Here is a 24,197-nt window from a genome sequence, read left to right as displayed (position 1 = left end):
GAAAACTTTTAAATGGAAATAAAGGAGCCTTATTAAAAGCTGACTGTAAACCATAGGTTCTGTTCTGTGCGAATTCCACAGTTTGAAAATCTAGTTTCACCTCAACTGAATGAAGTCCAAGCTTTCAATTTTCTATTAAGACCTCATTTTTGTACAAATACTTAAACAAAAAAAATCACAATGTTCTGTTTTGATATAAGCCCAACACTTCATTCTGCATTGGAGGTTTTTGTTTTACAATGATGAGCGTATTTGGGGATGTTGGTAGACTAGTGTTTTCTGAGGAGAAATATGAATCACTGTAAACACACTGACTTTTGAAGTAATTGGCTGTCTAATAAACACTATGTTTGCATAACCTGTAAAACACACTTGGACAAGTTCCTTTCAAGTTTCTATCAGCTGCTGCTCTGGCTGTTTCATTCAAAGTACAAAAGACTGGGTCATGAGGTAAAAGGCAAGGAACTGGCAGATGCTCAATGTATCACCTTTTCTTTACGAAATTCTTTATCACCACTCCTTATCACAACAGATTACGTAAGATACTCAGTTATTCTACTTAAAAAACTCTGCCATTTTCATCAAGAACTGTTATTAAAGATATTTATTTACATAATCTTTCTGTCTTACTTGTTCATCTTTCCCTAATCATGACCTCTTTATTTTCCTGTTCCTCTACCTCCTCATGTTGCTCACAATGTTTTAATTTTTTAATATGAAAAAATTTAATTAAAAAAAATTAAAAAATTAAAACATATTGTGAGAGACATAAGCTGAAGTTGACGGGAGACCAGAGTGTGACATGATTCATGAACTGTAGCCTTTTAATATTGCTGATCTCTGCGTGCCAGAGATTACTGCTGCGAGCAGCATGAGAAGTAATGCATTAGTAAGAAGTGCGGTGACCTTTTTTCTGCAGAGCTCTGTAACCTGGCATAACCTGTCAGATCAACCTCAAGATGCATGTGTATTTCTTCCTAAAAATAAGTCTCCTCCAGGGTTATTTTACTCTAATCACCTAAGAGTTCTCTTCCCATTTTTCCAACAGTTTTTTAATTTGAACCTTTGCCTTTGACTTCTTCCTTTATTTTCTTACCTAATCAGTGGCATATGTTTCCTAATGCTAAGAATGGCACTGTTTGCATCCAAAATTAGAGTAAGGCTTGCTACCATTGCAAAAATATGAAGACAAAGGCATTGGTTGAGTTGGGAAATTTGCTAATGGATATGAAGGCGTTGACCATAGGAACACTGCTTAGAGTTTCATCCTGGCTGGGTAATAGCCACATGTCTTTGGCATCTGGTGACTGCACATTGCCTGTGGGAAATTAAGTGGAAATCTCAGTCACATTCACACTGGACTTCAGCTTCTGGCTTTTTACATTAATAAATGATCATTCTTAAAACTGGCACTGTTGTGGGGTTGACAGCTTGAATCCACAAAGTCATAGAAGTGCAGGGATAAACTCTTTGCTGCTCCTAAGCATCTCCCCATGCCTGAAATTTCTTATATCTCATTGATATTGTGGCTGGTTCTGTGTCAGTTCCAGCGCTAGACCCAGCATATTTTAGATTATACTGCCCAAAAATACAGGGTCATAGTCAGAACAGGGTCAAAACAAAGGCCATCCAGTAACCCGTCTCAGACAGTGTCCATTGGTGGATAACTTAGGAAATTATATAATAATATTGAAGGTATGTAGTATTGAAGTAAGGAGTATCTGGCAATCAGTGATTGAGGAACTTGCGGAACGGGAGGTTGAATCCTTTCTGTGGTGTTTAATACCCACCCTTTAATTTGTCTGCTGTCACTTTTTCTAATCCGACTCCTAGTCTGACTACTTGGTATTTGAGGACGATTAATTCCCTGATTTAGCTGTGTATTATGTTCCTTTTACTTGTTTTAATCTTGCTGCCTGATAACTTCATAATGTGCCCCCTGTGCTTGAACTATGAGAAACAGTAAGCAACTATCTCCTGTTCAGCTTGTCCTTGTCTTCTCTTCCACTTTTCCAGACTGATGGGTCTTGGTCTACTTGGATTAAGCTCATATAGAAATATAAAGCTGTTTTACGCTTCTGATCATCCGTGTTACCAAATCCTCTATCTTTTGTACTTCCACTACGTGCTTTAGACCCGCATGTAATGTTCAAAATGTGGGAATGGCAGAGTTTATACAGCGATATAATGGTATTTTCCAATTTATCCTCTACTCCTTTCTTAACATTCTCTAGTTACTTATCCTTTAGCATTATACATGCCTTTACAAGTGCAACTGAGCATGGTGCTGACATTTTCAGAGAACCATGACTCCAAATTCTCCTTCACCTGGATGCTGTGATTTGGAGCCTGTTACTGGGTGTTTGCAGTTATAGTTGGTTCTCCCAGGAGATTGGCACTGAATTTCACTTAACATTTTATTACCCAGTCACCCAGCTTTAGATTAGACTCTCCTGAATAATTTAGTATTACCAGCAAATATCCTTGCGTTTGTATTTAACCTCTTTTTCAAATCCTTTTTGGGATTTATTTGACAATATAGTCACCCATGCTCAATGCTGGGGAACCTGCTCATAATTTGCTTTCATTATAAAACTTTTCCACTTGTAACTGGGGTAACAATCATAGAAAATGCAGGAAAACAATGAATCAGATCCTTGTTATGCTGTTTGAATGATTTCTGCTTGAGCCACTTCCTATCTATTTAAAAGAAGAAATCTGGCTCTTTACAGTTCTTAGCTTAGTGTTTTTAGAGCATACTAAATTCATACATATAGAGACAAAAATAGCTTTGAAGCTTTTCTTTACATTTATTATTGGAATAAAAATACTGAAGGAAGGAGCAGGTAAAAGAAGATGCCTGCAGAATTTTTATAATGAACGACATTGCAGCAATGCCATTACAGCATATCACACCTACCTGATAGATTTGCAGCTATCTTTTCATGTTAGATAGAGGAGAATCAGCTAAGTATGGGGAATTTGTTCTTCACTTCCTGAGTCAGATGCAAATGAAATGCATGCAACTCACTCCCAGTAGCGTTTTTTGAAAAGTCCTTTTGATGTTCTCTTGTTATGAGTGAAAAAGTACATTATTATAGAATCATAGAATCGTTAAGGTTGGAAAGGACCTCTGAGATCATCAAGTCCAACTGTTAACCTAACACTGACAAGTCCACCACTAAACCATGTTCCTAAGCACCACGTCTACCCTTCTTTTAAATACCTCCAGGGATGGGGACTCAACCACTTCCCTGGGCAGCCTCTTCCAGTGCCTGACTGCCCTTTCAGGGAAGAAGTTTTTCCTAATATCCAACCTAAACCTGCGCTGGCACCACTTGAGGCCATTTCCTCTCGTCCTATCGCTTGCTACTTGGGAGAAGAGACCAACCCCCACCTCGCTACAGCCTCCTTTCAGGTAGTTGTACAGAGCAATAACGTCTCCCCTCAGCCTCCTCTTCTCCAAACTAAACAACCCCAGCTCCCTCACCCGCTCCTCATAAGACTTGTGCTCCAGACCCTTCAGGGGCTTCGTTGCACTTCTTTGGACACACTCTAGCACCTCACTGTCCTTCTTGTAGTGAGGGGCCCAAAACTGAACACAGTACTCGAGGTGAGGCCTCACCAGTGCCGAGTACAGGGGCCCTATCACCTCCCTGGTCCTGCTGGCCACACCATTCCTGATACAAGCCAGGATGCCATTGGCCCTCTTGGCCACCGGAGCACACTGCTGGCTCATGTTCAGGCGGCTGTCAACCAACACCCCAAGGTCCTTTTCTGCCAAGCATCTCTCCAGCCACTCCTCCCCAAGCCTGTAGCATTGCATGGGGTTGTTGTGACCCAAGTGCAGGACCCGGCACTGAGCCTTGTTGAATCTCATACAGCTGGCCTCAGCCCATTGATCCAGCCTGTCCACATCCCTCTGTAGGGCCTTCCTACCCTCCAGCAGATCAACACTTCCGCCCAACTTGGTGTCATCTGGCAAACTTGCTGAGGGTGCACTCAATGCCCTCATCCCGACCATCGATAAAGATATTGAACAGGACCAGCCCCAACACTGAGCCCTGGGGAACACCACTTGTGACCAGCCACCAACTGGATTTGGCTCCATTCACCAGCACTCTCTGGGCTCAGCCGTCCAGCCAGTTTTTAACCCAGCGCAGAGTGCACTTATCCAAGCCATGAGCAGCCAGTTTCTCCAGGAGAATGCTGTGGGAGACAGTGTCAAAGGCCTTACTAAAGTCCAGGTAGACAACATCCACAGCCTTCCCCTCATCCACTAAGCGGGTCACCTTGTCATAGAAGGAGACCAGGTTAGTGAAGCAGGACCTCCCTTTCATAAACCCATGCTGGCTGAGTCTGATCCCCTGGTTGTCCCTCACGTGCCATGTAATGGGACTCAAGATGATCTGCTCCGTGACCTTCCCTGGCACCGCGGTCAGGCTCACAGGCCTGTAGTTCCCCAGATCCTCCTTCCAACCCTTCTTGTAGATGGGTGTCACATTAGCTAACTTCCAGTCATCTGGGACCTCCCCGGTTGACCAGGACTGCTGATAAATAATGGAGAGTGGCTTGGCCAGCTCCTCTGCCAGCTCCCTCAGTATCCTCGGGTGGATCCCATCTGGCCCCATGGGCTTGTGGGCATCCAGGTGGAGGAGCAGGTTGGTGACTGCCACCTCTTCAACAACTGGGACTTCACTCTGCATCCTATCTCCATCTCCCAGCTCAGGATCCTGAAAACCCTGAGGATGACCAGTCTGACTATTAAAGACTATTATGACCACAATGTACTTCTAACAACACTGATATTTAAGGTACTTTCTGATTTTCGTAATGGATTTTTTAAAAAGTTTTAAGTGAGAAACTTCAGGCAAAATGAAGAAAGGTTGACTTGGTAAGATCCTTCACAACAATTCAAAGACAGCAACAGAAATCTTTCAAATTAATTTCCTGGCCAAATTGAAGATGGTAGCCTAGAATAGAATGACTGGCAATAATTGAGCTTTATTCTATGCAAGTAAAGGTAAGAAAACAGGACTGAATTAGTTTTTTCAAAAAATTTACATCTTTCTGAATGTAATGATTCTAGCCATGGAAACAGTAAAGGGAGAGACTTCTATAATGAAAATAATTTTGAATTTTCAAAATCCAGTGAAAGGTAATGCAATTCAGCAGCATTTTACGAGAGAATAGAGAAAAGAAAAGTAATGTCAGTTTGAGAAAATCAAGTGTTATATTTTTAGAAACAAACTTTTCTGAAGAACTTGAACAGAGATGATGCAAATTGCTTTTGCCTGTGGACTTGAAACTTGCATTGCATGGATCTGATCAATAGGAATTATTTTGCTACTTCTCTTCAGAACTTTATCACTATTCCTCTAAGACAGAGCTATTAAAGGAGGTACCTTTTAGTGTGTCCTAATCTTTAAAGATGTTGAGATCTTGTAACTCTGTGAATCAGCAGAAGATTACAGATGCTGTTTGCCACATTAGTCTTTGTACCCAGTCAGTGCAACACAACCACCCATATACTGTGCCTATTAGCATTTTTTACCTGTGTCTATATATAGCATTTGCTGAAAAGGTATGGAGATGAGTTGTCCAACTGGTCTAGAGAAGGCTAGAGAGTTTTTTTTATTCTAGAAGTGCAGCTAAGTAAAGCCAGGTGATAAGGTCAGCTATTCTTTACTGTAACGGGTGTTGAACACCACAAATTGCTGTACAGGGCAACCAACAAGTTCCAAAAGAGTATTAAGTTTGTCAGATGGGTTTGTTTGTTTGTTTGTTTGGGTTTTTTTTGACACCCACTTCAAATACCACTATTTCTTTTACAGTGTAGGATGTATCCCAATGCCTTCGGCTGGGACTGCACGGCTAGAAGGCGCGTCCCCTGGGTGGTGGATAGGGGATCCCTCTCTGGAGGGTGCACCGGATAAAATTGAAGAAGGTGCCGCGAACCAACGCAGCCTAAGGGAAGGCCACCCTGACAGAAAAACCACTGGCCCTCCAAGTCATGGGGGTTGGGCAGGAGGCCAACTACCTCCTCCCGGGAAAAAAAAAAAAAAAAGTTGCAGAAACGACGAGCATCAGCTTTCAGAAATGGCGGGGATGGAGAAAATCAGTAATGAAGTGAGGAGGAGGAGATGGAACTGGATCGGTCATGTCTTGAGGAAAAAAACAACAGAAGACTGCGCTGTGGCCCTTGACTCCAGAGCACGCAGCCGCAGACCGATCGAAGTGGAAGAACGATGTTCGCGCCTTGTGTGCCTCCTGGCACTGAGAGAATTCAGATGTATCCCAATGCCATAGTTAATTAGGAGTGTATAAGATAGGCCCCCAAAAATCGATGTAAACGAACTGAATGGTGGCCTTCTGTTCACATTCCTTGCTGCTGAGGAGTTGCTCTTTAGAGCAAAATTTCAAAAAGTATCTCCATTATTTGGGACCTGAACTCTTTTTATAAACAGGTGTATAAACAGAGGTATGAAAGAGGCTGGCTCTCACTAGAGTCAAACTTCTAGATCTACTGTCCTCTTGAAATGGAGACACCTGTATTATATAATTTGGGTACTTATTCCACTTATGATATTTTAGAGAATGCCTTTTTCTCTTCAGCTCACCGTAATCTCCGTGTAGAACAAGACTTGAGAAGCTGTCCACTAGGAATGTCACAAAAAATTAAATGGTATACTTGCTCTGCGTTCAATAAGCTAGACAGAGGCTGTAGCTGAATATGCTCTGTATCAAACAGCCATTAGTGATTAGGAAAACATTTGTAACCATTTTGTGTGGTTATCAAATAATTTGGGTTGGCTTTAAAACCAGAAACTACTTTGTCAATCTATTTAAGAGTGCCCTGCTACCTCTGTATTTCTTAAAGTGTTTGCTTAAAACATCTAGAATATTAATTAATGTGAGTGTTGGCGAAGTAATTTGAGCTGCAGATCTTTGGTAACATGCTATTTCACTTGACAGCTCTGCGTTACTATGGTAACTACCAGTTGCACATGTTTTAGGGAAATGTTTGTTCGCTGTGGCCAATGCTGCTCTGATGTGGTCCAGAAAGCACTGAACATGGCACCAATGCCGTGGAAAGACAGTAGCTGCAGAGTGGGGTTTCTTAGCTCTCACAGCATCATCAGCTTTAGAAAGCAGACCTTCATTTCACCTTTAAACTACATTTTATAGCAGAGGAATACACAGAGCAATACACATTTTAGAAGAGGAATCTTTGAAACTATACACATCAAATAAGCTATGCAAATCAGTAGTTTGGGAGAAATTTGGTGAGAATAAGGATGTTTTAACAGCAATTGGCTGGTGGCTTTGATAGCAGAAAAAGTCGGTGGTTGCCAGAGGCTGGACACCTTCAGATCCATAGAGAAAAGGGAAAGCTCACAGGATCAATTTCTTACATCCCACCATGGCAACTGCTGATGCCTGTGCTTATGCTGAAGGAAGGGATGCAACAGGGGGACTTGAAATGACATGTATGTGCTGTGTCCACAGCATTGAGGCTGCAGATACTGTATTTTATTCAGAGAGGGAGCACTGAAAAGTGAGTTTTCTAGAACGGTTTAAGAAGAAGTGATGTTGTTTTGTATTGGAAATGGGAATGGGAAAAACCTGATTTCAAAGTAGATAGCTTTGATTCCACCCTAGTATATATATTTTTAGCATTTGCTTTTGATATATTTAATGAAATTCTTACTTAAATAGAGATTTATTATTAGAGAGAGGCATAAAAAGCAGTTTACATATGGATTTTATTGTTTCTCTTAATGAAAAATATTTGAAATAGCATTTCAGGTGACTAACAAATTCTGAAAGGGTTGAAAAACAGGCACATATTTAGTAGCTATGCCATTTGATATGACTAACAAGATCTAGTCATTTGGATTAGAATTATTAAAAATTGTTTAAAAATTTAGTCTATAATAAAAATTGGGCAGGGGAAAAACTTCACGTGTTGTTGCTGAAAAGGTGCCTTTTTCAGCCTTATCTGCTAGAGGGAGCAAAACAAGGCCTAAACAAACAACTAATAAAATTGGTCCTAAATACTGTCTTGAAGCGTACCAGTTCCAAGCTCTGATGCTAAAGAAAGAATATGAGTGAGCTGCATAAACGAAGTATAAGCTTGCTTGATTTGCAATGAAATGAAGGTGGGAAGGACAGTGAGTACACTGGAGGACGGGTTTAAAAATCAAAATTATATTGGCAAATAAAATAATGAGGATGGCATTCAGAAGGAACAAGAGCAAGGTAGATAAGTTATCACTAATATAAAATGCGGAAAGGTGATGAGGCAGCAGTCCTTCAAGAAGGAAACTGGAGAACACGGGACTACTTCAGAAAAAAAAAAAAAAAAAAAAAAGCTGTTGTGAGAAAGGGAAACAGCATTCGTAGCGGTGTGTATGTGAGAATAGTAATGAGTGATGAATACAGCCAGTTGAGCAGCTCGCCACTGAGGCAGTCTGCCCCCGCACACACAGGCGTTACCGATACAGCACAGCACGGAGTTGTTGGCCACACAGCCTGGAGCCCTGGGAACCTGGAGAGGGCACACGCCAGAGATCTGGGCATGACTGGAAGCACCTCGTTTAAGTTAACGAGTCTATGAAGTGTTCATAGGTTCTTTGCTCAGTCACTTTGGAGTTTTCCAGTTCCTCATTTGCATGTGGTATTACCTTCACTCGCCTCAGCTGCTCCTTTATCCTGACTCAGCTGGTGTTTTCCTTTCTGTATCCACCCATGGCCACTTTCCACAACCTTCCTTATCTCTTTCAATTCTGCTTATATAGCAAATACTGTTCTCACTAATGGGAGGGGGTTCAGCCACTGGCTACTCCTGCTCGCTGTTGCCCATGGCAACAACAGGATATCTGGAGTATAATAGAGCATTAATCTGTCTGCTCAATGCAGCTTTGGTAAAGCTCAGCTGGAGTCTGTCCCAGGCTTGGGTATTGCCCTTAAGAAAAATGTAAGTAATTGGAGACAGTCTGGAGAAGACACTGAAAATGATCAAATATGACCAGTAAGGAAAGACCAGAGGATCTTGTGTTCTTTGGCCTAAGGGAGACTGATGGGGCACACAATAATAATCTGCAGCTGCGTAAAAGGCTGCCATAAACTCAAACACTTTGCTACCTGTGCAAAGTGGGGAGGATAAAAAGTAATGAGCTTAAATCAGAGCAAGAGAGATTTTAGCTAGATATTGGGGAAGATGTTCTAATGGGAAGTGAAGTACTGGGAGAGGGACTGCCAGAAGAGACAGGAGTATTCTTGGACAGGCATTTGTCACAAGAATTAAAAAGGATGAAATGATCTCTCAAGAGTCCTTCCCAATTGTGCTTTCTTTGATTCTGTAACTCTACTGTTTTTGTTTCTCTACTTACTTACTTTCTTTCAGAATAGTAACCTGTATTCTAATATCTTAAAGCTTTTGGAGATTTTTTTTTTTTTAACAGTGCATGTGTATTTTTGGGGATCCACAGGAAGGTTATTTTCCTATGGTCACTGTGTGGTGACACCTTTACATAAGGGAGACATCTGCGCTCAGTGAGCCTTTCTTGCTGGAAAGTAGGATGGGTGATGCCGTAACATGTAACCAGGAAAAAACATAAAAATATGTTTGTGGCCTGCAGTTAAAGCTTCATTTTAAGCAGAGAGAAGGATGTTGGCCTGCAGTCCTCTGGGTGAAAGAGAAGCAGGAACGACACCTGGTGTTCAGAATTTTTTACAGAATTTCTTGGCTGGGATGGGGACCAGCAGCCTGAGTAGGCAAGATTGGTACTAAGTCAGAGAGGAGAACAGGAGCAAGACAATGAGCAGTGGTTTAGGAATGCAGCTGGGATGAACATAGTGTAAGAAACAGAGAAGAGGATGTTAAGCCTGAGGGACAGAGAGCAGACAAATCTGTGCGTCCAAGTCACGGCCCTGCCTGGTGCTGTACAGTTCCACCTCGGATACACGTGAGCTTTGACTGACGCCAATGAGTTGTGACACACCTCTTGGCAGAACACTGGCTTGGATCCCAGAACAGCAACCACCTTGGTGTGGCAGTGCTCCTGGGCTGCTAAGTCCTATGTTGATACAGCTAGACCTGGAACTAGTTCAGACAGTGCTTGTGTGGGGATTGCTGCACCAGGTTGGACTGCATGTGCCCTGAATTTCACTATTCCTTTACAGCCAACAAATGTATGTGAAACTCAAAGGCAAAGCATCTTGTTCATTCCCTGGTCATGCACTTCGTCACCTTCTGCAGAAAGCAAAGCATCCTAATATTGAATCAGTTACTTGGTTAACTCCGGTAGCAGAGTTTTGTGCAATGGACGAAGAGCTTCCGGAAGTGCTGCTGAGCTCTGTGGATTATCAGCAGGATACCACTCATCTCACAAGTGCTTTATGTGTTTATTAGTATTTGTGAGGTCGTTGGATACTGTTGCAAGGAGCCTCATAGAAAAGCCCATAATAATTCCCTTGAAGGAAGGGCTTTACAATTTGCAGAAGACCACCCCAAGGTCTATAACCTAAACTTTTGACAGCGGGTAGAAAACATAGCTATTTATTGAATGTTGCCCTTTCCTTGTGTTAACTCAGGCATGGGCTCTGCAAAGAAAAAGCAGATGTAACCAAAGGCTGTCTCAGACTGTGTATACAAGCTAACCTTAATTCTGGCATCTTCTGACATTAAAAAATTTGTAGTCTGAATAACATAGAGACAGGGCTAACTCAAGGCAGCCATCAAAGACAACAGACAGCTGGGAGAAACAAAATTGCCTTACCTTTTTGGCCTATGCTGCAGACCAGGAAAGCCAAAAAGTCTACACGCTGCTGCTGCTGAGGAAGCAGCACTGCATAGCAATACCTACCTGAGGTCAAAGCTGGCTGCTCCAGCTGGAGAAGCACCCATCAGCCCATTTCCTTGGCAGCAGGAGAACAGCAAGCCTGGCTGCCCGCTGTCCTGCCTGGCAGCTCTCTCCTGCTTCCCATGGCAGGCACATCAAAGATCTCACCAGTCTCTTGCCCCAGATCTTCTGTTTTGCCCACGCTGTGGGCAAATGGAGGAACACTGTGTTTCAACTTCGATGTCCAGCTCCTCCTGATCTGTTCTGGCACTGACAAATAGCCAAACCCCAGTCATGTGGAAGTATCAGAGCATGGTCATGTTTGAAACGTGTTGAGAACAAACTCCTTTGCCTTCACTGCACCCAAGCTGCAGAAGCACCAGTACAACTGCCTGCAACTGCTACCATGGCTCAGGGGTTATCTGTGCAGCTGCTTGTGCAGCCTTCTCCCCCGCCCCCGCTCATTAATCAGAGGATTTGCATGTTTAGGCTTGTTTGACCCTGGTGAAAGCCTTACAGAAGAGGCAGGGTATGTGGGAATGTGGGGAGAGAGTACTTAAGAAAGAAAGGAGAAATGATAGAGCAAAGGAAACTCCCAGAGCAAAGAGATAAGGCTGAAAGAAGAGAGTTTAAGCTTGGAAGGGGGCAAGGGAACAGAGAAAGGAAAACACAGCTACTGAGTTATGATGTAAAAATTAACCTCATAAATAGACATATTCAGCAGCCTCCTCTGAATCAGTTAACTCATTAACTCAGCCAGAAGAACAACTCTGGGCTTCTTTATTGCATACAGCTTGAATGATAACATCGCTGCAACTTGGACGCAGTGCACAGTGGGCCTCAGAACCTGCTCTGTGGATTATGCCTGACACACCTGGTTGTAAACAGAGCAAGATGTAGCGAGGACTGTGGGGTTTCAAGGTATTATTTTACATCATGCAAAAGGCATGAAAGCTATTTCTGTTTCCTCAGCCTTGAGGTGCCTTTATGGGATGACCTAATAATTAAAAAAAAAAAAAAATCTGGATTAAGTGGCTATAAGCTTCTTTTATTCAGTTTATTTTTCAATCTGTAACAAGATTCCTTGTGAATGGGTGGAAATAAATCAGGCAGATCCTACCAGATCTACTCCAGGTAGCTAATCTACTCCTGCACTTGAAAGCTACTTGTAAGGAAAGAGTAAGCATTTTTAATTTAGATCAAAAAAAGAAGTAAGATTAGGTTTCTGTGTATTCCATGGTACTTCTTATATGAACTACCCAGATGGCTCTTCCTTTACGGACACTGTGTTTTGCTATATGAGTTCTACACCTGCTAATCCATTTGAAGGCAAATACATCACAACCTACTGCTTGTGTTCATTTTATTGAAGTAAATGCAGCAGTCCAATATCATTTCATATGTCCCTGTAGCTAATGAGGAAAGGTGATATAAATGGTGTATTACAAAGACCACTGTGTTACAGTTTACTGCATTGAATGTTTCGTCATTACTTTTTCAACACATCATTTCAAAAGGTGTCTGAAGGTTTCCATGATGAGGAGTAGTCAAGGTAGTTCAAAGGGGAATCCGCATAACAAAAATATGCCTCTAGCATTTATAAAATTATTAGCATAATGAATTTCCTGTTATGTTTTGCTCAAAGAATTAGCAGCACATGAAATACCAGAATGACTTACATATTTCGGCCTCTGTGTGTCGTGATGTAACAAACTTTTTACAGTCTTTCAAATAGGTCATAAAATATGAATTGTGGAGGTTGATTTTTGTGGCGGAGGTTACATGTGCCACAGTGAAGTCAGACTTATATGGGAAACACAGAGAACTCACTGTCATTGCAAGCATTTGCTGGCTACCTTTCAAGTCCTTCATGTGGCAGAGGACTTTAAACCTTTGAAAATCAGAAGAGAGATTCTGGCTGCCTTACTGACCAGTTCCTTACTTACCCTGGTCTCTGATTTTTCTATGAACTCCAGAGGGTGATATGTTCCTACTAACCTAGAACTCCATCCTTTTCTCTTCAGCTCCTAACACTCTGCCTTTTACTCCACGACCAGCCAAGACTGCTCTGAATAAACTAAAAATTGGCCTTAATGACCACTGCCATGTCTTCATTCTCCTTCAGAAACATGTGCTTATGCCCTTATTTGCACCCTGTCTTGTTTGGGCTTCTGGGATATTGCCATTATTTTATTAATGTTCTGTGATTGCTCCGTTGGGCACGGTTCTAAGTATATGACATCCCTTCCCACATGACATTGTCTTTGTTAGCCTGCCATCTTTTGCCTACTGACTCTCCAGATGCCTTTGATCATTCTCTGTGACTGTCATTTTTTATTGTCATGATGATTACTGATTTGTTTTGGAGTAGCACAAACATGACAATCTGCACAAACCAAAGAGAAAGTCTCTCTCCTCAAGAGCTTGCAGTACAAGCAATTCATTACTTGCTCTCTGAAAAATGGAGAAAAACATACTTCACACTCTTAGCCTTCTATTGTATCAATATTTTTTCCTATAAAAGGAAACTCTTTTATTTGTTAATTGACAAAAAACATTATCTAATGAAGATTCACAGTGGTCCTGGGTAACAGACTAGTTTCTATTTTGCTTACAGTTGGTTCCAATATATTATCGGTCTGTGGTTCCATTACATTAACACTATTACAATCTAAGGGCTGTAGACTTTCTATAATTGATCGCATACCAAATCTGCTAACGGATCCTCCCCAGGCACTACAAGAGTTGGCATAAAGACCTTGTCCCTTTTTCATGTTCTCTTGGCACAGGCTGAATTAAGGATAGTCTTGGGAAATGGGAATGAGGAGATGTGTCCCCCCTGTTTTTGCCAGGACGCTGCTAGGTCTTTTTAAGAAATGCACAAAAGTAGCATAAAACTGCCTCTAAACACCTACCTCTGACCACCTACCTCTGACCACCTGTTGCATGCATATTCTCTTAAACTTTGAAACTAATAGGAGGTGTGTGTATTTATATTTGTGGGAGCCTGAAAAAGAGAAACAGAAGGAAGATGTGACAAGAGAGAGAAAACTGAAACTTTCAGGCATTCTTCTGCATTGCACTGTACTTAAGAACTTATTCTTTCTACTTTTAAACTGTGGCACCTGTATTTTTAAATAAACTTTACTTTCTGTATGAATTGATAAAGTAGTTTCAGATAGATGAAGAAGATTGAGCTCAAGGTGTCTGGCCACATTTGGTTTTGTTTGGGGGCTCGGCTATCAGTTCTTCGTCATGTCAAGAGGCATAGGTGTAGGTATAAGATGTATATACATGCTTTGCACGTGTATGTAGGTAGTGGTTTGCTTCCATTTCCATAGACTTCTAGTTCTATTGCCATTTTTAGGATTTATTTTATCTCATGGGAACATTTCTGGGATATTTTATATAGTATTTCACTTCAAGGGTCATACTGTCCTCTCCTTCAAAATTTCTGCTTTCTACAGTACTGGAGAAAGAGAAATGCCCTTTAGCTAGATTACTTTGGTACTTCTCTGTTTCAAGATTCCTTTGAAGCATCAGTATCATTATTTAAAAATTAATTGAATAAAACACCATGGTCTTCTGAGCACATAATGGCCTCTTAATGTTTTACTAACGAGGTCAAGGAAATCTTGACAAGACTGCAGTAAAATTTATGGCTCATGCTTTGAATGCCATCTAGTGGTGTAACGATTTATGCAGCTCCAGCGCTACTGAAGGGGAAGGGAGCAATTTTTCATGCTACTGCCCCTGTGATCCATAGCCACGAGGCAGCAGTACCCGTGATGAACTGAAACAAACACAGTGTGATGGAATGTTAGTGTTAGTGGAAGAAGATTAAATTGACATCTAGGAATAAAGCTTGGCCTGACTGTTCTTTATTCAGTTCTTACCAGTATTCAAGAGTCTCTACAGGAATATTAAAGGTTACTAAATTTGCCACAGTGGTTTGTGGAAACTATTACATAGCCAATTTTCTCTTCTCCTTGTACTTTACAGTGCACACACAATACCCATCTTTCTCACTAATCTGCAAAATGTAGTAGTTCATGGCAATTGAAATGAATCAGCAACATCTTCATGGTTTTATTTACAATGGGCAAACCTATGTATTTGGCTTGCACAGCTGCAAAAGGCAGATTGTTCTCCCCTTAATCTTTTGCACTGGCTATCGAGCTTGGGTATCAGGACAAACCAGAGTACGGTATCTTTGGGACTGTGAGTCTTTTCTGCCTTGATCCTTCTCTCCTATAAATGAGTGAAACTCAATCTGCAGAAAGTGAGTGCAGCCCTAACCCTTCTCCAGCTGCTCCAATCTGTGCTGGCTAAGAGCAATTGCCCACCTGTAAAGAGTGACTGCCTGACTTCAGCAAAGGCTACCGAACTTGTGGGGTTTAGACTCCACACCATGCACAGTTTCTAACTAGCAAGCAGAGCAGAGATTTCTAACTAGTAAGCAGGGTAGAGATTTCTGGCCTCTCTTGGAGTTCTGCTCTGACCTGTCTTCCTACTCTGATCCTTACCTCAGGTCTAAGCTCTTGTTCCTGCTCTTGTTTCTTGCCCCTGTTGTCCCATTTACTGTTACTGATTAGGCTGCTCAACCTTGCTCAGATCTTGGCCCAGGTACCAAAATGTGCTACGATGGGTCCTGGGCTGGTGTGCTTTTGACTGTGTCTGGCCTCAGTCTGACCTGAACATGATGTTTATTTTCTCTCTCTGTTGGCTTGTTCACTGATGTAGTGATGCGAGTAGGTTTTTCTGCTGCAGAGGAAGTGCAGAGGGTGGCAAATGATGGCATCATTACACAGCTACTGTGACACAGGTCATCAGTCTTTCCCTAGTGCTTCTCTGAGCTTTTGTCCTTTAATACTGAATTATCCTCTCCTTCTACCTTCTATATATAACCAAGCATGGGGATTGTCTTCTCTACTAGCCATTTACTATGTACTTCTATAAAGTAATTTACAAAATCTTAAAATAGATTGGGAATTCTGTGTCATGTTCTAGGGCTTCTGAAAGAGAATTACAATGAAAACTAGTATGCACCTAAACTTCAATGCAAAAGGCATGATTTTACTTTGAATATTTTAACCAGCTTTACTTTGACTAGATCAAATATAAAGGATGAGTTTACAGTCCATGGATATTTAGTTTTTCAGCAAGGTTTTATCTTTATGAGAGAAGTCTTTCAATGACAGATTCAAATAGAATAGAACAGAATAGAATAGAATATTTCAGTTGGAAGGGACCTGCAATGATCATCTACTCCAGCTGCCTGACCACTTCAGGGCTGACCAAAAGTTAAAGAAAGCATGGTATTAAGGGCATTGTCGAAATACCTCTTAAACACTGACAGACTTGGGGCATCGACCACCTCTCTAGGAAGTCTGTTCCAGTGTTTGACCACCCTCTCAGTAAAGAAATGTTTCCTAATGTCTGACAAAGCTTTGAGCCATTCCCCTGCATCCTATCATGGGATCCCAGGGAGAAGAGCTCAGCACCTCCCTCTCCACTTCCCCTCCTCAGGAAGCTGCAGAGAGCAATGAGGTCACCCCTCAGCCTCCTTTTCTCCAAACTAGACAAACTCAAAGTCCTCAGCTGCTCCTCACAGGACATGCCTTCCAGCCCTTCCACCAGCTGTATTGCCCTCCTCTGGACGTGTTCAATGACCTCCACATCCTTCTGAAATTGTGGGGCCTAGAACTGTACACAGTACCCAAACTGAGGTCACGCCAATGCTGAATGCAGCGGGACAATCACCTCTTTTGACCGTCTGGCTGTGCTGTGTGTGATGATCCCCAGGATGCGGTTTGCCCTCTTGGCTGCCAGGGCACGCTGCTGACTCATGTTGAGCCTGCTGTCAGCCAGCACCCCCAAATCCCTTTCTGCAGGGCTGCTCTCCAGCCATTCCTCTCCCAATTTATACTTTTATCTGGTGTTACTCCATCCTAGGTGCAGAGTCCAGCATTCATTCTTGTTAAATTTCATGTCATGTTCCCCAGGGCTCAATACTGGGCCCAGTACTGTTTAATATCTTTATCGATGGTCTGGATGAGGGCATTGAGTGCACCCTCAGCAAGTTTGTAGATGACACCAAGTTGGGCAGGAGTGTTGATCTGCTGGAGGGTAGGAAGGCCCTACAGAGGGATGTGGACAGGCTGGATCAATGGGCTGAGGCCAACTGTATGAGGTTCAACAAGGCTCAGTGCCGGGTCCTGCACTTGGGTCACAACAACCCCATGCAATGCTACAGGCTTGGGGAGGAGTGGCAGGAGATCTGCCCGGCAGAAAAGGACCTTGGGGTGTTGGTTGACAGCCGCCTGAACATGAGCCAGCAGTGTGCTCCGGTGGCCAAGAGGGCCAATGGCATCCTGGCTTGTATCAGGAATGGTGTGGCCAGCAGGACCAGGGAGGTGATAGGGCCCCTGTACTCGGCACTGGTGAGGCCTCACCTCGAGTACTGTGTTCAGTTTTGGGCCCCTCACTACAAGAAGGACAGTGAGGTGCTAGAGTGTGTCCAAAGAAGTGCAATGAAGCCCCTGAAGGGTCTGGAGCACAAGTCTTATGAGGAGCGGGTGAGGGAGCTGGGGTTGTGTCGTTTGGAGAAGAGGAGGCTGAGGGGAGACGTTATTGCTCTGTACAACTACCTGAAAGGAGGCTGTAGCGAGGTGGGGGTCGGTCTCTTCTCCCAAGTAGCAAGCGATAGGAGTAGAGGAAACAGCCTCAAGCTGTGCCAGGGCAGGTTTAGGTTGGATATTAGGAAAAATTTCTTCACTGAAAGGGTAGTCAGGCACTGGAAGAGGCTGCCCAGGGAAGTGGTTGAGTCCCCATCCCTGGAGGTATTTAAAAGAAGGGTAGACATGGTGCTTAGGGACATGGTTTAGTGGTGGACTTGGCAGTGTTAGGTTCATGGTTGGACGTGAAGATCTTAAAGGTCTTTTCCAACCTAAATCATTCTATGATTCTATGGTTAATGGTTTCCCAGTTCTCCAGTCTATCTAGATCCCTCCGCAAGGCATGTTTGTCCCTCAAGAGAGTCAACAGCACCTCCCCCCTCAAAAAAATGATTCTGTGAGTTGCTTTGGTAGTATGTCTTTTTTCCTCAAATTAAACATCCTTTGCTCTCTGTGATCTATCTACCAAAATTTTATCAGACCAAAATCAGAGATTACAGTAAGCGTGGAGAATCTTACAAATTCTAATTGATCCGAACCTTATATCCTTGTTAAAAAATGCTACCTTATTTCAAGTATACTATACAAATCCATATGTGCCACATAAATCAACTGGACAAATTCCACCTATTCTAAGTATTTCAAGGTTGCTCACCTTTATTTATGGAGCTACTGGTGAGATGTCCAGTGAAGGGTCACCAAGATGATGAAGGGACTGGAGCATCTCTCCTATGAGGAAAGGCTGAGCAAGTTGGGACTGTTCAGCCTGGAGAAGAGAAGGCTCAGGGTGATCTGATGTGAGCAGCCATAAGGGCAGCCTGGTGAGAAAGGGAAAATTACTGAACAAAAAAAAAAGCCTGCCAGCCTGGGAGCCGTGAGCCTGGGCACTAGGACTTGGAACCAGAAACATCCTTGAAAAGTGCAGGTGGCCTCTTTGAAATACAGCTGGGGTACCTAGAAATCAGAGACATCCTGAGATACCATCAATAAACACAAAACCCCAAAGAAACTGTAACAGCAACATATCATCTGAAAAAGTGGAAACAGTCTGGGAAAATAAAATTGGTCTGAAAGAACAGAAAACAGCATCATCTATTGGCTGTTTAAGGTGAAAAATTAAAATTAACAGCATCTATTGGCTACTTGGGGTGGTGATGTCCTACACCCTCTTATGTCTCTATGACATAAAAAGGACTTAATTTTTATCCAGAATGGAGCCTCTCTCTCTGAGAACTTCCTGTGTTGCATATACTTTTCCTTTGCTAAAGAGGTTGAATTCCTCACAAACTTTCTATGAGGTCTTAGACTCTCACTGGGGACGCCTGGCTAACTCCAGACTCTGTGATGCAGATCATCTTCAAAGGGGGACTCTGTCTATCTTATTCGTCCTCCTTTGGGCCCAGTTTTGGGGTTGGCTTGCTTTGTCCTCCCATCTCTGGGATGGCTGGCTCCCCCTCTGGGATTAGTTTGTCCTCCCCTTTGGGATGGTTTGGCCCTTCCAAAATCTAATTCACTTGATACCTTTATTATATATACATATAAGTCATCTATCGTAATTATATCTGCTGATATATTGTTGATAAGTTGCTTCACTAATGATAAGTTTGTAGTAACCTGTAGTAGTATATACCTACATGGCTGTTGCTGTTATTGGTTGTTGCTATACAACTGGTTTGCTGCTATTATTAACTGCTGCAAACCATTGATTGATACAATATTATTGATTGCTGATAGTAACTTGTAATAGCTTGATATATACACATATTTTTCCTTGTTAATCATAGGTATACTTACTGGTGGTGATTTTTTTTTTTTTTTTGAATTTGTGGTAGTCTGTAATAAAGTAGAGAAGTTAAGAGCATAAAAGCCTCTGTGTCCTTGTGTATTATGAAATCCTACAAACCCACGTTTGTGATCTCTACATACCTGCAGGCTGTGTAACCCTTTAGGTTGTGACAGGATCTTATCAATGTATACAAAGGATGGTGCAAAGAGGAATCGTGGCCAGGGCCAGGAGCAGAGGCAATGGGCACAGACTGAAACACAGGAGGTTCCCTCTGAACATCAGGAAACACTTTTTCAGTGTGAGGGTGACCGAGCACTGGCACAGGTTGCCCAGGGTGGTGGTGGAGTCTTCCTCCTTGGAGATACTCAAGAGCCATCTGGGAATGGTCCTGGGCAACTGGCTCTAGGTGGCCCTGCTTGAGCAGGGGGATTGGACCAAATGACCTCCAGAGGTCCCTGTCAACCTCACCTCTTCTGTCTTTCTGTGATTGTGTGATATTTGACTTAATTTTGAAAAATTGTTCTTTTTCCCAAATAGTTATTTTTCTTCAGTATTGAAATCTGAAGGCAACAGACTTGTTTGTGCTAGCAGAACAGAATGAGTGAAATGATACGAAACTCGCCAGCTTGCTTTAGTGATTGAGCTTAGTCAGGAGCGCATACAAAACCAGAACAAATTACAGGGAAACTTAATCTAGAAAAGATCATATTTTCAGTGACACAATGTGGTGTTAACATGACAAGCAAAGGAAAAATCTCTTTCTAAATCAGATTTTTATCTTGGTAATGTCCCTTTAGTTGGGAGGATGGGGGGAAACATTGGCTCCTTGTCAGTTGCTTTTGGCAAGTAACTCAGCTGTGACAGATCATCTTGACTTCAACCTGATGTTTGGCTGCAATGACCAATGTTAATCAACTTCAAAATAATGCCTCTTTGTCTACCACAAAACAAATAGCACCAGTAGTTGGAGCTATCACTCGTCTGACTAGTTTTGCTTGTAAGGATTGTCAGCAGGCACTGAATAAAATTCATTAGAGCTGGGTGTGCATGGAAAACTTAATAGACTTGGTCTCATAGTTTAACAGGTAACCCTCTGCCTGCCCCGCCCCCCCCCTCCCCCCCCGGTTTCTGATAAGTCTAGACATTAAATATCAGCTTGTGTATTTATTTGGAAACATTCCATCTTTCATGGAAAAGGATGAAAATACATAATTGCTTGTTGTTTTCTAATGGCATAAAGTGTGGTGGCATACTCTTTCTTTTTATTATAGTGGTATAGTTGAGTACTACATAAGAACTGGGAACAAGATGTAGAGTGTCAGAAGGCTTCATTAGGCAATAGCTATAAACGCTATTAGAAAGCTATTTTCAGGAAATCTGCTTCCAGAATTACTAATATAGTTTACTGGTATTTACTATTTACTCTTCTTCTGCACCTCTAACTTTGGTGTTGTCTTTGGATTTCTTTCAAAGTGTTTAGAAGCTTTTCACAAGAAATTTTATTACCATGAATCTTCATGAATACTCGTACGATAGGTTTTTGGTGGCACAATGTACGTGACAGCCCAGTAGTGTTTGCATTCTTTCTGGTTTTGTTAATTTTACACACCCATATTTTGGTGTATCTAGAAACAAAAGCATAGGAAAACACATCAGCATTATCATACCCAGAACTGAGACTTTGGTTTTAATTGTGGATGTACAGCTTAACCACTATGGGGTAAAAAATGGCCTTTTCTTCTGCAAAGAGAAGTAGCAGTATAATACATTAGTACTGTGCGATTCATTGTATGAAGGTGACACTCCTGATACTTTAGTACAAAGTAGTTCTCTGTAGGCTGTCTTTAAATGATCAATTTGGAAGTGATTAGGCAGGAGCCACAATTGTCTGGCTGTTTTTCTGTCATCAGGGAGCACGCAGACCTTTGCTGTGGGCTTTACTCTTCTCATGGTCCTATCAAACCAACATTATTGCCAGGAGCAAACGAAAAAAAAATCCCAGTTCTTAAGAAAAAAGGTATAATTGAGAATGTGGGTCCTATGGCACAGCAAAATAGATGGGTATGAGTTGTATTTGCAGAAGACTGAGATCCATGAGAAGAACAGGCGGGTCCTTACTCCCAAGTGGTTTCTCGCAACAGCATCAGCAAAGCTCTTAAATATGCTGCCTTGTGTTGGCTAGGCTGACTCAATTCACATGTCTATCCTCACTCTGCAATCTAATTAATGCCATAGAAGATAATTTCCAGACACTCAGGGCACAAGTTATATAATGTATATAAATTATGTACATCTTGTGCTCTGCTGATAGTCTTCATTCCTGTTGGCTTCTCTGGAGGAGAAAAATTGGGTTGATCCCAAGACTCTGTGGGCCTGTGGGCCTAGGAATCTAAATATTATCATAGGAGACACATAGAACTCTTTTACTACATGAAAACCAAAGTAAAACTAAAAATAATGGAACAACAAACATTAAGAATTAATTTCAGCATACTGAGTTTTAACTATTTCTGGTTTTCATAATCTGAGATTTGAAATCTGCCTTTTTTAAAACATGGTTTAATGTATTTATCCTTCTAATGTTCTGGGCCTGTTAACATGACACTTACTTATACTCTTCAGAAGTCATGAGTTACCGTGTTCACTAATATTTTAATCACAGGCATTTTTTATGGAGGAGATGAAGAGAAATGACATGTCAAAAGCCAATAACGAACTTGTTTACACATAAGAGATTGGCATTTGAGATGCAATTCCTACTCTTCCACTGACTCAGCATAACTCCCTGGTGAAATTAATGTCTATACCTCAGCTTTCTCTGCTATAGAGAAAGCATAGTGACCTTTGGTCATCTCACTTGCTCCTTTTTGTGAGGATCAATCAATTATTTTTATGTTTTCACAGTGCTTTGAAATATTAAATTTCATGTTTTATATTCCCTTAATGATTTTTCTCAACAATGTTTGTTATTGTTATAAGTAGATGTTAGAATTTCCTGTCACAGAGGATCAGAAATTGGTCTCCTTTGATTTGGTATTATAATGGGAAATAACGCATATTTAAGGAAAAAGAAACTTGAAGGCAAATTAGTGTGCAGCAGATGCTGGTTCTGGAGGCAGTAGTGACCAATGCTGGATATCAGAAGAAAATGGTCTGGTGGGAAACTCATCCTGTGAAAAAGACAACTGTTTCTATGGGCCATGGCTCAAGGACTTTGTCACGTGAATCAATCAGTTATCACTCTTCTAACCATTCACACAAGTTGCTGGAAAGGGAAGAAGAGCAATAGGCATCTTGCTGCTCCTGGGATCTCTTCTGTCAGCTGATTAATAACACAGCAGAAAAAGGGGAGTCTCTTTTCCAAACGGCATATGAAAAACCAAACATCGTGATTCTCTCTCTAGGCTGCTGCTGAATGAATAGCCCTAGGAGACTGCTGAGAAAGAACATCCTTCGTTTAGAAGTCATACTTGTTTGCAAGTAATTTTTATGTGCCCAGTTCAGATAAAGCAATGTGTGGGAGAGTGACCTGGAACAATCAGTCCCACCCCGAGGTGGCATAGTTAGCAAAACACACTTTCACTGAATCTGCCTTACTAGGGGGGAGAAACATGGGAATAGGAATGACCATTGCTCCTAATCCACTCTTCTGCTACTGACACTGTGTGATAACGTACTCTCTGCAAAGTGAATAACTACTGTCCTAACTGTAGTAAGGTACTGAGCACATGCTGCCCTTCAGAAGACTGAGTAATGAAATATCAGGAGGTATAACAGGAGTTCATGCAAGATTAGCTGCAGGCATCAGAAACGGCTTCTTTTACTGGGTATGTCTCTGCCTATGAAAAAATATACAGGATAATCCCACAAATGTTGTGCAGATTGTGGCTAACTCTATAGGTGTTTGAATAATCTCAAAACCCAGAAACTGTTCAGTTGTTCAGATTTCCTCCATGAACTTAAAGCTCATGCTCTTGTAGAAGATAAAATGTAAGCTCACACTGTTAATGAGTTTTCTTTGTGATCATGGCCAAATTATTAATCTTGTATGATGCTTCTCTAAAGGGCATCAGGCATACCTGTTGAGGAAACACATACCTGTTGAAGTGAATGTTCTGTGGTCAGAGAACCCTGGTATGTTCAAACACTCATGCAAACTAACATGGTGCCTGATTTGGTGGCTGTCTTGTGCATATTTATACAAATGCAAACAATATTCTGGCTTGATTGCTGTCATTTACTTGTGTGGGTGTATAAAGCTATGTAGTCTCCATCCTTTGAGGTTTTAAAAACCAGGCCAAATAATGTCCTGAGGCAACCTTGTCTGGCCCCATAGCTGATTGCACTTTGAGCAGGAGTTTGACCCAGAAACCTCCTGAGATCCCTTCCAAGCTTATCATCTGATACCATGATCCTAAGGTTTCGCTTTGACATCAGCTGAATTGTCATCAGTTCTGTGGTGGGTCAACCTTGAACTGAGTGCCAGATGCCCACCCAACTGCTCTTTCACTCCCCTTCCTCAACTGGACAGGGGCAGAACGTAAGATGAAAAGCTCGCAGGTCAAGATAAGGACAAGGAGATGTCTTACCAATTACTGTCATGGGCAAAACATATTTGACTTGGAGAAAATTTATTTAATTCATTGCCAGTTAAAACTTTCCATCATTTACCAGCAGTCCTGGTCAACCGGGGAGGTCCCAGATGACTGGAAGTTAGCTAATGTGACACCCATCTACGAAAAGGGTTGGAAGGAGGATCTGGGGAACTACAGGCCTGTGAGCCTGACCGCGGTGCCAGGGAAGGTCACGGAGCAGATCATCTTGAGTCCCATTACATGACACGTGAGGGACAACCAGGGGATCAGACTCAGCCAGCATGGGTTTATG

The sequence above is a fragment of the Platalea leucorodia genome, assembly GCF_965183815.1.
Source record: "Platalea leucorodia genome assembly, chromosome: Z".
In the NCBI taxonomy this organism is placed as follows: Eukaryota; Metazoa; Chordata; class Aves; order Pelecaniformes; family Threskiornithidae; genus Platalea; species Platalea leucorodia.
Note: the sequence above shows the minus strand (reverse complement) of the source record.